Here is a 16,982-nt window from a genome sequence, read left to right on the forward strand (position 1 = left end):
GTAATGTAAGTCTGCAACAAGGTCTCCCGAGAGACTTCTCCAAGCTAGTTTCAGAGTGCCAGAAATGTCACTGAACTAGCTCTGAACATGTCCTGTTAGTCCTGAAATACTCAGCAGCTTTTGAGTCTGGGAGACTGCTGCATTTCCTCAATGGTTGTCAGCAATGGGATGCAAGAAGGTGTGGTTTCTCGTTAAGCACAGTCTTTCCTAGTGGGAAAAAACCCAAAAACCAAAAAGCATGCAAAATGGAGAACACTAACATTAATTGTTTTATTTTAAGAAGTTTCTCCTCTCCTCTGTAGACTTCCTGCTCTTGTGCTCTCTCTCTTACATGTGAACGCAAATTTCCCAGCATTTCTTGGGGTGACTCAGAGAGGAGCAGGTGTAATGCTCATGTCCTGGGCATTGGTGGGCTCAGCAGTAAGTCCCTGATTTGCCTGAAGATGGAATATGTGTGAGGAAAGGGTATACATGGGATGGACTGGGGTGCCAAAAAGCAGCCTCTCCAAGGAGCTCTCCTCTTCCTCAGGTGAACCATCTGCTGCATTGTTTCCTTGAATTTCACACAAAAGGGGAAAGTGTCTTGTAAAAGACAAGAGATGTTAAACCACATCTAAAAGCTAATTGCCCAGGGTCAGCAACGGCTAGACAGATTGAAAGGCAGGAAGAAATTTAACTCTATTTTAGACTGGACGCTTACATTAGGATTAAACAAGTCACCCTACAGAGATACCCCATCCCTGAAGACACCCAAGGTCAGGATGGATGGGGCTCTGAGCACCTAACTGAGATGTAGGTATCCCTGTTCATTGCAGGGGAGTTGGACTAGATGGCCTTTAGAGATTCCTTCCAACTCAAACAGATCTATGATTCTATGATTCTATTTCCCCAAAAAAGAAACCTGGCTTACCTAGATGCATCACATTTACGAAGTTGAGAATCCAGCCTCCAAATACTTCACATTTCTCACACAGCTCATGGCTTTAACAGATTCTTTGTTCCTTAAACTGCTCTCGCTCTGCTGGAAAGGGAGTGCCGTGGGATTATGAATGTATGGCAGGTGCGGCTGTGCTGTGGGGAGCAGGAGAAAAGAGTGAAGAATGCAGAGAGATGGACCCAGTGCATCTCTAAGGAGTGGTCCTGAGCACTTGTGCATCTGTACATCTAATATGTGCCTCTGCTCCTCTGTTTGTCCTGGTTCAGCCCAAATATGATGGGAGGCTGCTCAGCAATGTCTCTCAAGCAGAGCCTGGCCCAGGAGGGGCAATGCCAGCCTTGGCTGTGGTGGGAGAATCGTGCTTGCCGGCTCACCTCCACATCATGAAACAAATGGAAAGTCTGCCTTTTGCTTTTACATTTGTGGAAGTATGACTGGCTTTTTTGTCTGGACTCTAGAAGAGCTGAGAGCCTCCAGGGAGGATGGAATAGCAGAAAGAAAAGTACGCACAGCAGCCTGTGGAATGGAAACTTTTGTTAAGTGGGGTAGTTCGGTGTTGTTATAACACCTGTCAAGAGTAGGAAATAATACCTTGACCCTTTCCTAGCACTGCTCAGGCAGGTGCTGATACAGTGATGGATGTTACTTACACAGGGAGAAGGGGGAGGCAGGAGGAGGGGCTCATTTTTTTTTTTTTCCCCTGCAGATATGCATACAGTAAAAGGTGCAGATTTTGCAGGTCTGGAAATGCTGGGAAAGGGCAGTGAAGGATAAGCATGTCAGAAAGCATGTAAGCAAGAGTCAAAGGAATATAACTTCAAAATAAGTGAGTAAGCAGAGTTAATCTACAAGCCCAACCTGAACCAGCCTCATATGGAAACTTGAAGTTTGAACGTGCACAGGTAGTTTATATGAACGATTTTCCATTTTAAGGAATGGTTTCATTTCTGGGTCTGGGCAGGACTGGCTTGCAAGGTGTAGCACTGTCAAATGATCAGACAAAATTTGTAGCCTGCCTTGAAACAGGAAATACTGAAAATCCCATGAGGATTGGTGGTGAGCTTTGGAGACACAAGAGATTTGGTCTTGATCCGGTGAGACAAGTAGTTGTGTCTGAGCCTCCATGTATGAGTAGCTCCTTTATTTTGTGGGACTGTGCAGAGAGATACCCCACATAATCCTTTCTTCATATGGTCTTATTAGGTATCCAGCCTTTTGTGAAATATCCAAAATGAAGGCTGACATCTTGTGAAGTTTGTTCTCATTCCAGGCTCAACATTTTGTTCTTTTGCATGATAAGAGGCCACTAACATGAACAATGCATGTAAAAATGACAATTCTGTTTTCATGTCAACCTTTCATGAGAAGCTTCTTGTTGTCTTCAAACAGTTGCTAACAAGAAGTGTTGTCTGAACTTTACATATTACTTGAGGCATCCACTTAACTATAATCAGTCACTGACCAAGGAAAATCTTAGAAAGGATGGGTAAAGACAATCTTCTGCTCGCCTCTTCTGCTATAACTTTGTCTTCCTGCTTAATGCTGAAGATAGCAGACTCTTTTTTCGTTTTCTCTCCAGCAGATGATCAATGAATGTTGCACCCATCATCACTGGGCTTCTCTGTGCCCCAGCCTTTTTTCTTGTTCCCTCACCTTCTTTTAGCTGCTTTCTGTAGCATGTGGAGCACAGCAGGTGAAATCACCTCATTTTCCCCCATCATTCTCATCTTTGTCCATGTCTCCTCAGAAGTGGACAATCCATTTCTGCTAAAGAGCAGGAGAGTTCTGGGCAATCTGGGTCTTTTGTACAAGACTCCCAGAACTCTCTTGGGAAAATGGTCATTGTGGCTTTTGTTTTGGTCAGTAGTGTGACTGTGATCACATCCAAACCTGCAGCAGATCTTTCTGCTTTGCACAAGACAGCATGGGATTTTGGCATTCTGCCTTACTTGGCTCTTGCCTGGGCTTAAATGGAAAAATAACATTTTAAGAACAAACAAAGTGTTGTTCCTTTGTTTGCTTGCATTTTCCCAGAATAAATAGTCTTCCATGAAGTGTACCTGGAAAATTCCAGGAAGACATCCCTTTTGTAACCCATCACACACAGTATTTTACCCATCACACACTATAGACCCAGTGTTTTCCTTCTGGAGCAACTGAGGAGGTTTTATTTTCACTTTGCTTCTCCCTTGCCTTCCCCCACATTCCCAGTTTTCCTCTTCTATTATTAACTTAAACAATGCCTTATTGGAAAGTGTACTCTTTCAAAAGTTGCTTTGTTAAAAAGCAAAACAAAAAACCACATAAACAACAGCAAATAACAAACTCCCCCCAAATTTCCCACAGAAACAACTTTGACTTTGAAACTGGAAAGCACTGGCACATGGTGCTGCTGTGCCCAGATGTTACATCCTGGGTAAACCACAGTTACCCTCCGGTTGCTCTGCTGACTTATTTTTCCACTTGATGCTCTTCCATTGAGCCCCAAGGTTTCCAGGTTCAGATACAAACATCCACAAAGATGAGCTAATTGTCAAAGAGAGACAGGAGTGTATATCAAAATCAAATTTCCTCTGCTTTCTCACTTCATATCTTTCCGTCCAAAAGGTGCCAGATTGGGCCAGGACTCTCAAGGAAGGTGGCTATAAGGAGAAAGGTGTAGTAGAGACTATTATTCTCGTAAGTGTGTAGATGAAGGGAAGCTGAGAAAAACTCCTTGAATTGGAGCCTCTGGCATGTATCTGGATGATTTTTTTCCCCAGACAGCAGGAGCTGCCATTCCTCCGTTCTCTACCCTCATGAGCTTTCTGAGAAGCGCAGAGCTACACACTCTTATCTAACCCTGGTGCCTTGTTGCAGGCAGAGGACTGGTGAGATCTCCCTTCCAGGTAGGACCCTGAAGATCTCTCTTACTCTGCAGTCAGACTCACAGCTAGTTATTTTCTTGTGAGCACCCACAGAATAACCACACCATAGGAAGGTGTGGACTGCTGCTCTTTTTGCATTGCTTGGTGTTTATGAAGGACTACAAGAAGGAATTACAAAGGAAGAAGCATGCAAAATCCTTTCCCATTTCTTTTTAAAGCTATACTTGTTTCTTAATCGTAAAATCATAGGATTGCTAAGGTTGGAAAAGACCTCCAATATCATGTAGTCCAACCATCTACCTACAGTATTTCCCCACTAAACCATGTCCCTTAGTACCAGATCTAATGTTTCTTCAACCCTTCCAGGGTTGGTGACTCAACCATTTCCCTGGGCAGCCCATTCCAGTACCTGACCACATAATGATACATCCTTACCAAATATTTGAAGGCTATGTTCATTTTCTTATTTTTTGAATGACCTTAGGCCTAGCAGATTTATTATATCATCGTTTCTAGAGGAATTTCTGTATTTTAAACTACCCTTTGGGCCCCAGAGCTATGTAAAGCACTCAGGTAACTTCATCTTATTGTGGTGACGATGAATATGTGTTAATTTTTTTAATATCCTGCCACATATGTGGTGTTGACATCACAGCGATGACTTCTCCTGACTGATACTCCTGGGTGAAACTGAAATTGCTCGCGCAAGGACCATGCAGTGAATACAGCTTGCATACAGGCAGTTGTATATGGCTTTTTCTGCATTGTCCTACCAATGACCCCTTCTGTAATCAGGCAGAAATCATGCTCCTGAAGAGTGGGAGGTAGTGCTGCTTCCATGCTGGCCTGTTCCTGGGCCCCCGCTGCACAGACATTGCCAACAGTAACAAATTGCTCTGAGTTATGTGCGGCAGTTTAGTGATGTGGACTGGTTATTTATTAGAGAGGGATCTGAGACAACAGCAAAGGGCAAAAGTGGGAATTTAAAAAATATCCAAATCAAATGAAATGAATCTGCTTTGGCCAGAAGGCTGGTCTCCTATTTCTCACTTCTGGGTCTAACCTTATTTATCTAATGGAGGGGTACACGTAGAGATTTGAATGCAAACTCCTTGTGGATAAAGAAATGTTCCTGGGGGTTGTGTATAAAGGTGACAGGGTTGGACTAAACTGCATTTCCAGAGGTGACAAAATAATCTTTTAGTATTTTATTAGTCATAGATTCCTAGGCGTAATCCTGGCTGTGATACTAGTTGCCTTGCTCAGTGGCACCTTTCAATTTGAAGAAGTGTAATTAAAATAACCTCCTCCCATGCTCTTGAAAGGAGAAGCTAGCGTGAGTGAGGACATTGTTTGGTGGAAGCCAGGTCAATGAAGGTCACTGAAGCAACGTTGATTGCCAGGAACAGAGAGCCAGATACTGAGTTTGTTTTGACTTGGAAAAGAAACTTCTTTGTTTAACGTCATGAGTCCATAAATTCGGGGTTTCAAAAATGAGAGAGGAGCTGTTGATGGTGATCCATTACTGGTTCTATTAACATGCAAAAGCAATGCCATTAGGCTACTGGTCTGCACAGATAACTATGTACCCTCAGTACTTTTGCTTGATGCAGAGGTCTGAAAGGATGAAGATACTTTGGAGACGTACCTGCTCAGAGGAAACTGACAGCTCCTGAGAAGCAAAGGGCCTCACAGGCAGAGATCTGGCAGCAGTATGACCTGGACTTGTAAAGAAGAAGAGGGTGGGAAGACATGTTGATGCAAACTCCAAAGACAGATGCAGGCTATGTGGAATAAGTGCCTCTTTCTTGCCTGGATCCCTGCTTGGGAAGCTTGATTTACTTCTGTGAAGCACTATGGAAGCAAAACATTTTTCAGATGGATCAGTCAGTGCGGCACATTTTCCTAGGAACAGAGGCCCTGGCCATTGCTCATTGCTTGAAGCTGTCCTTCTGAAAACCCACAATATGACGAGGGAGCAACTTCCCCACTATTCAGAAGGAGTACTCAACAAACACATTTTTAAATAGTTGCTGACCAATAGATTCTGCTGGAAAAGTAATTTTAGTAATGGCTACAAGCTGCTGCTTGGTTCTACCTAACCGCTGTGTGGACTATGTCTCCAGGATCAAAGTCTGCAATGAAAACTGAGATTGGCTTGATTCACATTGAATCAGCTCCTCCTCAACAAACATTAAGGGGTGTGCATGACTTCCACAGGCACTGCCTGCCACAGGCAGCTCCTACCAGGATCAGACCACTTGTGTCACCGTACCAAAAAAACGACACAAAACAACAACAAAAAAGGTCTCACTTGGCCACCATGAGCAGATAAATATGGGATGCTTTGTACCACCTTGTGAGTACACAGTGAGAAATTATGGGAAACTGCAATGTTTCCAATTGAATATAATGAACTTTAATACATTTTTTTAAATAGACATGAGTAACAATACGTCTAGATCCACTCAAAACTCCAAAGACAAATCAGCTTTGGGATGGAATAGAGGAATTAACTTTTTCCTCACTTTCACTGCTGGGACATGCAGCCTTCCTCCCCTATGAGGTAATTTAATTTTCACATTATGCTTTATGGGATATCCTTTATTTACCTAATGTTTTCCTGTCGAGTCTTTTCAGACTATGAATCTTGTATATTTTATATACACAAAGGTGACTTTTCCTTCCTTTAATGACCGTGGCTTATCAGTGCAGGCAACCGATACTGGACTCATAAATATGTCACTCTCCAGCCCACAGCAGCCCCTTCTGCTTCATAAGACTGCTCCTTGCTGCTTGCTCCTCCTTCTCTCCCTGTGTCTCTGTGGTCCACTCATCCCCTCAGCTCCGCTCAACTCACCATTGGCCAGTATAAATAAATCACTGATTTAAGCTATAGGTGAAAATCATTGTGAAAGCAGCACACAGAGAAATGTAATACAAGGTCAGTGGAGCCAGTGTCTTCCGACTCCAATTAAATATTTCCTGTAAGTCGGTGCCAATTGTGCATCTTGTAAGAACATTTGAAAGCAGGAGGTTGAACTCTAAGGGACCCTCTCGCCTCAAAACCTGTTTCCTGTTTAACAAGATTTAACAAGCAGAACCTAACATGCGCCATCAGCAACAAAAGTCATTGTAAATTGCTCCAGTGTGCAAAGGTATTGTGCTTCCTCTCTGCCCTGAACACCTACCGGCTCTTCCAGCCTGTCACTGGGTGACTGCAGCATGATGCCTCAGTGCCACAGGACATGACAGGCTTGTGTAGGCTCAGCAGTTTTCTGAGAGAGGTGTAAAGAAGGGGTGAAAAGACAGCCTTTTCGAAAGGGATCAAAGATCGTTGGGTGAAAGCTTCAAAGCTTCACTCCATTCTCTGAGGAGTTTTGCACAGAGTTTGAATTCTTGCTGTCTGTGTTAATATTACCTGCCTTTGGATGTGCAATCGGAAACAGGCAGAGAGCTTGTGATGATCTCAACATTTAAGGAGTCTGTGTGATGCCCATTTGTGACTGTGGTTGCAATAGGAGCTTCTTAGAGAGCTGTACTGTGGCAGTAAACATCCATCTACAAATATCTTCATACGTAATATGCATGTTTTAAAAATGTATGTGTGTCTATATCTCTTAATATATTATAGATAGATATTTACATTATATCCATCTATCTATCTATCTATCTATCTATCTATCTATCTATCTATCGATCTGTCAACAGGAACTAATTTCAATGTAATGTATTCCCTGTATCTCTTGCTCTAAGCCAAACGCCTAGGACCTAGGATACCTCCTCCAAGAGCTCCGGAGATAACCACAACAAAGTCTGGGGCAAAAGTCCTATTGTTTGCTGTGAACACTTGTAGAATTCATACACCAGAAACAAGGAAATCTGACTGAAGTTTCCAAGTGCATAGCCTGTGTCTTGCCATTATTCCGGGATCAGCTGCCATTCTCACCTGTGACACCCCAGCATCAGCCAACAACCAGGCAAAGGCCTGTGAGCAAAGAGAGGGGTAAATATTTAAAAGCACAAGATAAATGCTGTAAGATGGATTTTACTGCCATGAAGGTAGCTCCATCCTCAACGCTATTCACAAACTGATAAATACATTTCAGCCATGGATGTTAAAATGAGAATTGTTTTCCTCAAAGAGGTTGCAAACTTGAGATATAAGACATACAAAAACTGATCACCTGTTGTCAGGGTGGGGGAGAAGCTTAGAAATTGGATGCAGGTTCTTCAGCTACATGTTCAATGGGCCATTCTTTATTTGACATCCATCATTTAGGGATACAAATAAGAAGACAGGTCTTTTCTGAAGGGAGTTTCCTCAGCTTTGGTCCTGGCCTTCTAGTTCATGTGTGGATGTGGGACCATTCATTTCACACTTTTTATTTGATTGCTGAATTACTCCCCATCCAGGCTGAGCTCAGAGCTGCAAATACAGCTTGAAATCAGCCAAATAAAAGCTTCAGCTGCTTCCTCCTCCTCTTTTGTGGGTCCAGGCCACAAAGAGAAGTTTCCTCACATTTCCCTGACCTCACCTTCTCTGCTACTACCTGGGACCTTATCAAATGTGTTCATGTCAGTTAGAACTAACAATTGCAACATTTAAGCAAAAGCAAGAAGCCAGGTAATGTGTCCTAGTCTATTCTTTGCCAGAGTGGCTATTAATATCCCCTGTGCACTGCCAGTCATGGAAACATGGCAGACACTGCGTGGCCGTGTCAAGTTATTCTACACACAGTGGAGCGTTGGCTCAGACATGGACTGGGGGATGAGCTCTGAGCTTCTTCTCAACTTTTATGGAAACCATTTGGGTAGACATCAGACAGAAACAATATTTCCTCCCCAGACTGGGGTATAAGGGAATGCTTTTAACATAATTGCTCATAATTGTTAGCACTGACAGCTGAAATGTTATTAGAACCACACCTGAGAGGGGTAAAGGAGGTGTGAGAAGAGCACCTGAGGCTGCTCTCCTTCACGGAAGCACAAAGAAGCAGGTGATGCAGCTTGTATTAGGGCTGATGCAAGCTGATGATTTAATTTGGTATGAGGTATGAGATGAAGTTATGGCTGAAGAGGGAGGAGCTTTCAGTCCTCATAATATAAATATAACATCACTTGTTGATGCTTTGGTACTTATATGCTGAAGCTGCTAGCTTTATCATCTTCCAAAATCATGTGTAAAACCAGAACAGGGTATGATGCACTGTTGACTTGAGTAAAGCCACCCCTTTCTTCTGCCTTGTGGTAGCACAGGTACAAAAATACTATATCCTGGAATCTTGGGGTCTGAGGCAGCAAATAAGAGTTTCAGGGCACTTCTCTAGAGGAGGAGCACATAGGTGGCGTGCAAGACTTCTGCTTGTGGAACCAGCAGTTTAGACACACAGCCTGGAGGGGACCTGCACAAAGTACTTGTGTGCAAAACACTGGTACTGGGAAAGACTATGCTTCATCCCTGTGCGTGAAAAGGCCTTGATTCAGAGTGTGTTTGCACTGATGGGCCTGAGTAGTGACAGCTACAGTACACGTGCTTCAGGCACCGTAATCTCAAACTGAGGTGGATCCCTTTCCATTAAATGCCGTGCGTAACATCTGAAGGAAGCAGCTCCCAGGCTAAGGAGTCTGAAGTTCCCTTTGGTAATATCATGGAGTCATAAAATCATTAGGCTGGAAAAGATTACTAAGACCATCCAGTTCACTACAGCAGATGTACCGCTTTTTCCTTGTACAGAAGGAAAACTGAGTCATGTTTATACCGTTTTTAGAGTGTGTGACTTGGATTTATATGAAATCTCTTGTGCATAGCTGGACGTTAAAATCAGAATCTGTGTCTTATGTTTCTGCTTGAGAGGAGGATGGGAACAGACAAACATTTCCAGACAGGCGGTGGAGTGGATTAGCACAAAAGAAGATGCAGACCTCAGTCATTCAGCTGCCAGCAGAAAGGAGGGGGAGTACACTTAGGCAGCTGGTGGAGAAACAGGTGCAGAGAAGGTTTCCTGGTAGCCATTCTGTCATCCTGCTTTGAACCTTCAACTCCTCAGTAAATCTTCCCTTTTGGAAATCTCTCTTCAAAGTTTCATTTCCTCATGCTCCTAAAATAGTTTTTGATAAGCAACTTGTCCTGCTGATAAAGCCCTTTTGGTTACATTCCTAGAAGTCTATTTTCATGTTTTCTTACTGTGCTTCAGCTGTTTGCATTCCCATTTGGAAAAAAATATCAGTGAAAAAAAAAATCTAGTCAAGGCTTAACACAACACAAAGATTAGTTGGTTAGGTTTAGTAGCACAGCAGGACCTTGTCAGTCAACTGAAATTCCAAGGAATATCATAAATGTATGATGATAGAACCCGTTTCTAACCTCTCAGTGGAGAGACATGGGGACTGCACTGGCACATTGGGTTGAGATTTTCCTGAAGTTTTTCCTGATATTCAACCTAAACTTACCCTGGTGCAACTTAAGGCCATTTCCCCTCGTCCTGTCACGTCTCACCAGTGAGAAGAGACCAACCCCTCTCTTGCTGTAAGCACCTTTCAAATATTGGAAGAGAGCAACAAGGTCTCTCTTCAGCCTTCTCTTCCCCAGACTAAGCAGCCCCAATTCCTTCAGTCTCTCCTCGTAGGGCATATTCTCCAAGCCCTTCACAAGCCCTGTTGCCTTTCTTTGGACCTACTCCAGAACCTAACAATCACACGGAGTGATTTGTGTGAGTGATGTTAGAAGAGTGGGTAATCTGATGGTAGCGCTTGGGGAAAAAGGCTCCTCTATAACTTCAATGCAAAGCCTAGAAAGTGGTTCTGTAGCTTCTGAGGAGCAACAAACAAGACACCAGATCTGCTGGCTTCTTTTCAAAACAGTTTTAGCAGATTCTGGATATCTAACAACAGATGAAATACTTAGTGCCAGTTATGAGACTGTTGTTAGGGGCTGTTTCCATATGATGTACCAAGACTGTTTCCTACAGTACAGAATGTAGAATGAAAGCTGTGCTGTAAGTGACATGCTCACGACAATCCTGCTTTTAATTCCTCTGCAATGTGGGGCAGAACTGTAAGCTTGACGTGAGCAAGGGCTGCCTGTATCCCTCAGAACAATTCATTGCAACCAATTACAACTTCTTTCAGCAAACTCATTTCCTCACTATGCCAAGCCACACATCCATCTGGGGCCAGAGAAGGGACTTTATTCTTCAGAGACAGTGGTTGAGAATACCTCATTGGCCTTCAGGGGGCTCAGCCTTATTGCTACTTGTTCCCTAATGTCCAAATATGAAATGCTTAATCATATTCTGAAGGCAGTAAGCAAGGGACACCTGTGTGCACACATGCAGCAGGTGGGGAGATGCTGAGTGTCCCCAAGAAGCATGAGATGGGCTGTACCTGTTCTTCTGGGTCTGGTGAATTGATGGGAAAGGAGAGCAAGTCAGCACCCTTGCTGCTGCAGGAAGATAAAGATATTTTCTGCATCAGATGTGAAATGAAGCTTGCTAGCTTTGATAGTGCTCCCTAACAGATAGGTCATTGCAGTGCAGCTACCCCATTAACAAGCAGCATCTTTCTTTTGGTTTTGATAAATTTCTTCCCACTCAAGTCAGACACAAACAAAAAAGGCTGCCCTCAGCTTAGCCCAAAGGTGACCTCTTGGCAATGCAGCCTCAGAAGTACCCCAACTGCACACACCCTAAACAGAGACATACATTTTTCTCGAGTCAAGGAATCTTTTTTGTGGGTTTGCAGTGACTTGCAGGCATTTGGGAGGGAATCAAACAGGAAACAAGACCGTGACTACTCTAGTGTACATCAGATCTCAGCAAGTAGCCTTGCACAGTGCCTCTGTGCCCTGTGGGCAAAACCTAATTTTTCCAGGATCAGAGAGATCCACCATGCTATAGGGCATCCTATAAAAACACATTAATTTGATCTGGCTGCCAACCATGGATCCAATCATCCTCATTTGGGTCAGGGCAGTTTAACACTGCTTCCCACAGATTCTCCCTTATTGACTGTCATGGCAGCACAAGAAGGCACCATCACAGAGCACACTTAGGAGTATCATTTAAGTCATTCTAGAATTTAAGCATTTAAATACTGATGTTGGTGTGATTTCCCATGTTCCTGAAAATGGGTTCCATACCCACTAACCATGTCCCTCAGTGCCACATTCACACAGTTCTTGAACACCTCCAGGGATGGTAACTCTACCACCTCCCTGGGCAAAGAATGTTTGTTCCTAATCATCTTAACCCTAATAAATGCAGCAACTCTGTATTAAAACAGGGAATCCTGAAAGACTGCAGAAATGAGTCACTTTTAGTGTTTGTTGCACATAACTAAACATGGAGAAGGAAGAAAATTTAGAGTCATCAAAGTACAATTTCCAAACAGACTTGCATCATTAAAAAGCCATTTAGCTCTGTAGTTCAAGGTTAGGTTTGTTCCCAGAAGATGAGGTAATTTAGTAAAATAATAATGCTCCCATAAAACAAAACCCATAATAGAATTCAGACTTAGCCGTTGCAAAGGAAGGAAACTGTAACTTCTGTCAAAGCACAGGGATGAGATTAGCATTAATAAAGCATTCTTGACAAAGCAGAGTGATAGTATACGGGGGAAGGGACATCCAAATAGCTCTCATTTCCACAATGTTTCCTCCCAGATATGGCCTTTTTAATTAGCCATCGGAAAGAAAACTGAAAGTTCACTTTCTCCTTCTCAGTGCCGAGAACAGTGCCACCAGTCCATCATATTGTTATGAGCTAGCAGAGACGTAAAAGAACTACATTCATATTCCTTATCACAGCTAGAGGTATTTCCTTTGTGTTGCTAGCAGTATTTTGATTAGTTTTGGCTGTGTCTGCAGGGAAGACACAGTTTATATTTTCCATAGCTCACATCATTTCTAGAAATAAAGTGTCTTTCCAGTGTTCAATGCTGTGTATTGGCGGGGTTTAATTGCTGAAGGGGTTCGTTGTTGAGTCTTTTTAAACTCCTGTTGGTTTCATGACTAAGTTTGAGGCGAAACATTGATAGTGAATTGTTCCCAGAGCCAGATGGTGACTTTCAATGAATCATTTATTTGAGGAATGTAACGCTTCCCCCTCAGACTCCACTGTCCCCTGGCAGACACAGTTGACAGCCTAATGCAGGAGCGCAGAGGTGCTCTGCAGAGAGTGATTTCAGAGCCCTTTTTTTCCATACGTCTGGCACTGGTGGCTTTTCCTGGTGGTTTTCCTACAGGAAAAGCTCTCAGGGAAATCTGATGGCAGCGGTGCAGAGTGACAGCCTTGCGGTTGCCTGTGGCTTTTTACCATGTGGAAGGGAAAGGAAAGGGCAATGTTCTTCCCCTCTTCAGAAAGGGAATGCGGCAGCCCCCAGGTATCCTGAGAGCAACCAAAGCCTCAAAGAAGAGGGTTTGTGCAACAAACATTGCTTTGCGCTTGTTTCTAAAACCTCACCAAAGAGTAGAAGATTTTTATTATGTATTTTGGTGCTTCACAGAAGTACAGGCCTTGCTGGTAGAAGCTGCTGGGAAACATAACACATTCTGGGGGTAAAACAGGCTGAACGCACTTACACTTTCCTTTTTGAGGCTGCTAATTTTATGTGACTAAATTATTTGAGGAAACCAGATACAAAAAATCAAATGCTGGCCAGGCTCCTGCTGGCTCATGGAAAAGCTCTGCTCCATTTTCTCTTTTGTTTCCCTCCGAAACCTGAAGCAAGCAGAAGCTTTTAGGAGTGCTAATTGGAGGCCAGTGCAAGCCTCTAAATAACTTTATGACAACCTGCATTGTTTTGCATGTGGAAAATGGAAGAAAAAAAAAAAAGAAGAAAACAATGGAAAATGGGCCACCTCAGATGTTTCCTACTTTGGCAGGCAGTGAGTATGTCTCCACATGAAGGACTGAGATACACTTCACTGCAAATTTATTTTCTGGAGCCGTTGCTAGCCCTCTGGGTGCTCTTAAAACCTGTGGATTCTGTTCTCCTGAGCCACCCAGGTCAGCAGTAGCCTGTGGAAGTGACATAGTCCTGTAATAACTAGCAGCCCCAGGACAGTTTTGCTCTCCTGGTTGAGACATGCAGCATCTGCCAAGCAGCCATCCAGGAGCCTCAGGTGTGCCACTCTTTGGGACACCACTGTCACTATGTCCCAATTGGGAATAGGAGAGCATTGATGTTGGTGTAGAGGCAGCTAGATAAAATCAGCTAACCATGTGTTTATGAGAGGCATGGAGCGGATTTGTTCCGCTCATCTTGCATATGCCTCAGAAGAGCCTTTGTTCTACTGACAAAATCTCCCTGTGCCCTACAATCCAGGGAGTGATAAAAAAGGTATCTTAAAAATGTAGCAATGGTGCCTACTCAACAGGGCTTTAAATCAAAACAAAGTCTTCAGTGAGGAAAAAGGGTTTTCCACTCTGGAAGAATTCCTGGTCTTGTGTTTCCCAAAATGCTATCACGAAACATCGTTATCTTGGCTCTTCCTATCTATGGTGTGTCATTGGAATGGCCTGAATGAAGTTGCTATTTGTAGCATGGGGCTCATGCAAAGCTTGTATCAGTAAAGACACTTAATTGCTCCTCCTTGCAATATTATGCAATTGGCCCTTCTCTAATAGTTCTTCTTGTCAATGCTGGGATCTCATGACTCACTGTCATGAGGGAGCTTTCTCCTTCCTGTGAGCAGTAACTGGTTCACTTGCAAATCTCTGCCAGTTCCTGCATACAAGAGGACGCCTCCATCCTTTCTTGCTAGCGTCTGGAATGCAGCAATCAGATGTGCTCCAGAAATGACTGTATTCAAATGAAGATACTAGGTAAGGCCCTTTGCTCCTCTAAGGAAGGCTGCAAGATGTAGTTAGCAGTGGCTAAGCTTCCTTATGTTGTTTATTAATAGTGAGCAGTTTATCATAGAACCACAGAATGGTTTGGGTTGAAAGGGACCTTAAATCTCACATGGTCCCACCCCATGCCATGGGCAGGGCTGCCACCCAGCAGCTCAGCTGCCCAGGGCTCCATCCAACTCGGCCTTGCCTCCAGGGATGGGGCACCACAGCTTACATGGGCGGCTGTGCCAGCGCCTCACCACCCTCTGAGTAAAGAATTTTCTCCTTACATCTAATCTAGATCTCCTCTCTTTTAGTTTCAAACCATTCCCCCTTATCCTATCACTAATAGACTGTAAAAAGTCAGTCCTTCTTCTGTTCATAAGCTCCCTACAAATACTGGAAAGCTGCAATTTGATCTGATGGAGCCTTCTCTTCTCTAAGCTAAACAACTCCCTCAACCTTTTTTTTTTTTTTCTTAGGAGAGGTGTTCCAGCCCTCTGACCCAATCCAATAGCCATCTGGACCCAATCCAATAGCTCCACATCCTTCCTGTGTTGGAAGCCTCAGGCCTGAACACAGTAATCCAGAAGGGGTCTTACAAGGGCAGAATAGAAGGAGGACAATCCCCTTTCTCTTGCTGCTGGCCACCCCTCTTTTGATGCAGCCCAGGACACAGTTGGTCTTTCTTGGCTGCACTGTTATGGAATAACTGTTTGGAAAGTGTTATTATGGCTTGCTTTGGAGACTCTATAGCCAGTACTGTGCTTCCAGCAGATGCTAACGTAGTGTCAGGTGGTTGGCTGGGCATTGCCTGTAGCATTGATCATAGATTAGACCCCTATTTGAGGATGCCCTGGGCTAGAGCCAGTCCTCCAAGGAACCCAATTGTGGAGCAACTGTTTGAAACTGTTCCCTCTATCGCTTTCAGGTAGTGCAAAGGTGGTGCTTTGCTTCACAAGTGTAAAAAGTGCATTCCTTAATGACAGCTAGTATGAACAAGCTCTCCTGAAATGGAGAGGACTGACTCCTATATGAGATTCTCCTTTCAATAATGCACTGCTAAAACTCAGGAGCTCCCTTTCACACTTGTTGAAGACATTTCGAGTTGAATGTATTTAAGAGGCTGGGGATAGGATTAAACAAATATAGTGTAGGTATCACTTCATATGCCCTTTTTCAGTAGGCTTCTCTGCATGCTGCTGGTGCTGCTGGGGACAGGTCATGAGGGGAAGTGGGTCTTGGATGGCTTTGTCCAATGGTTCTCTTACTGCAGTTTTCTCAGGTTTCTCCATTTCTCCATCCTCTAGTATCTTTCTCTTTTTACCCTCCTTCCTTCATCTTTAGGCACCAAGGCTGTGTAACACTTGTTATCCTTCATCTAACATACAACACAGTGCACTACAAGCCTCCTAGTGAAGGTGTCTGCTGCAGGAGGGCAGTCAAGCTGAAACACATCTTCCAGAGGAGATTTGCTACTTCGGTTTACAGTGGGCTGTGTAATAGCTCACAACATCTGCTCCATTGTGACTCCTTTCTAGGGGCCAAACATATTCAGCAAGCAAATGGAATGGCGGCTCAACCTGCAGCTCTGCCAGAACAGCCTCCATCTCTCTCTCCATCAAGGTAAGCAAAGTCTGTTTCCTACCAAAGCTCATCCTGCAGAACACCTACAAAAGAGTGCAGTTTTTCTGGGAGATGACCCTATTTGTAAGTCCACATACCACCCTCGCATGCCTGATATGATGTGCCACATCAGCAGTGATGGGATGAAGATGGGAAAAGCTCTGCAGGGCACAGATGAAATGCTCCCTGCTCATGGTGAGACGAGGAGTGATAACAGTATTATCCGGGAACTTTCCCCTCCCACCTACCACTGCCACCTCCTTTCTCTCAAAAACACAAACAAGCCAACTTGATTTATATGTTCATAGCTGGGAGTGATTGCCAGCTTAATGAGCACTGCTATTTATATCTAAATAATTGCACTCCTAAACAACTGCTTGGGGGGCATCAGGATGGAAGGTAAGATTCTGTGCCATGGTTTGAAGGGATTCAGGCAGACGTTGTCAGAAGGAGGAATGTATGTTTCATCCAAACTGCAAAAACACTTTAGAGTGTTTTACCCAAAGGGAGGGAAGCTGAACAAAGAGAGGCACTGGAGCAGTGACACCGCGTATGCAGATTTGGCACGCTTACAAATGTGCACCAGCCTGCACCTATTCATAACTCTTTTTACTAAACAGCTTCCTTTGACCACCTCAGGTGTGGCAGCTCTATATGGGCATGGACCATTTATATGACATGGGCAGCACCATCCCTAGCCCAGCGCACAAGGCAGTC

The 16,982-nt window shown here is 43.8% G+C and overlaps 2 long non-coding RNA genes across 2 annotated transcripts in view; one reads left to right on the plus strand and one right to left on the minus strand.

Moving 5' to 3' along the window:
• LOC128091278 (uncharacterized) overlaps positions 1-16,982 on the minus strand; it is a 38,111-nt gene that overhangs the window by 12,889 nt on the left and 8,240 nt on the right. The window lies entirely within an intron of this gene.
• Positions 1-16,982, plus strand: part of LOC128091277 (uncharacterized) — a 28,966-nt gene that overhangs the window by 8,469 nt on the left and 3,515 nt on the right. The window contains exon 2 of the long non-coding RNA XR_008211327.1: positions 16,181-16,265. This is a non-coding gene — a long non-coding RNA (uncharacterized LOC128091277). The remainder of the gene's footprint in view (positions 1-16,180; positions 16,266-16,982) is intronic.

The sequence above is a fragment of the Tympanuchus pallidicinctus genome, unplaced genomic scaffold (genome assembly GCF_026119805.1).
Source record: "Tympanuchus pallidicinctus isolate F22 unplaced genomic scaffold, pur_lepc_1.0 scaffold5, whole genome shotgun sequence".
Taxonomy (NCBI): domain Eukaryota; kingdom Metazoa; phylum Chordata; class Aves; order Galliformes; family Phasianidae; genus Tympanuchus; species Tympanuchus pallidicinctus.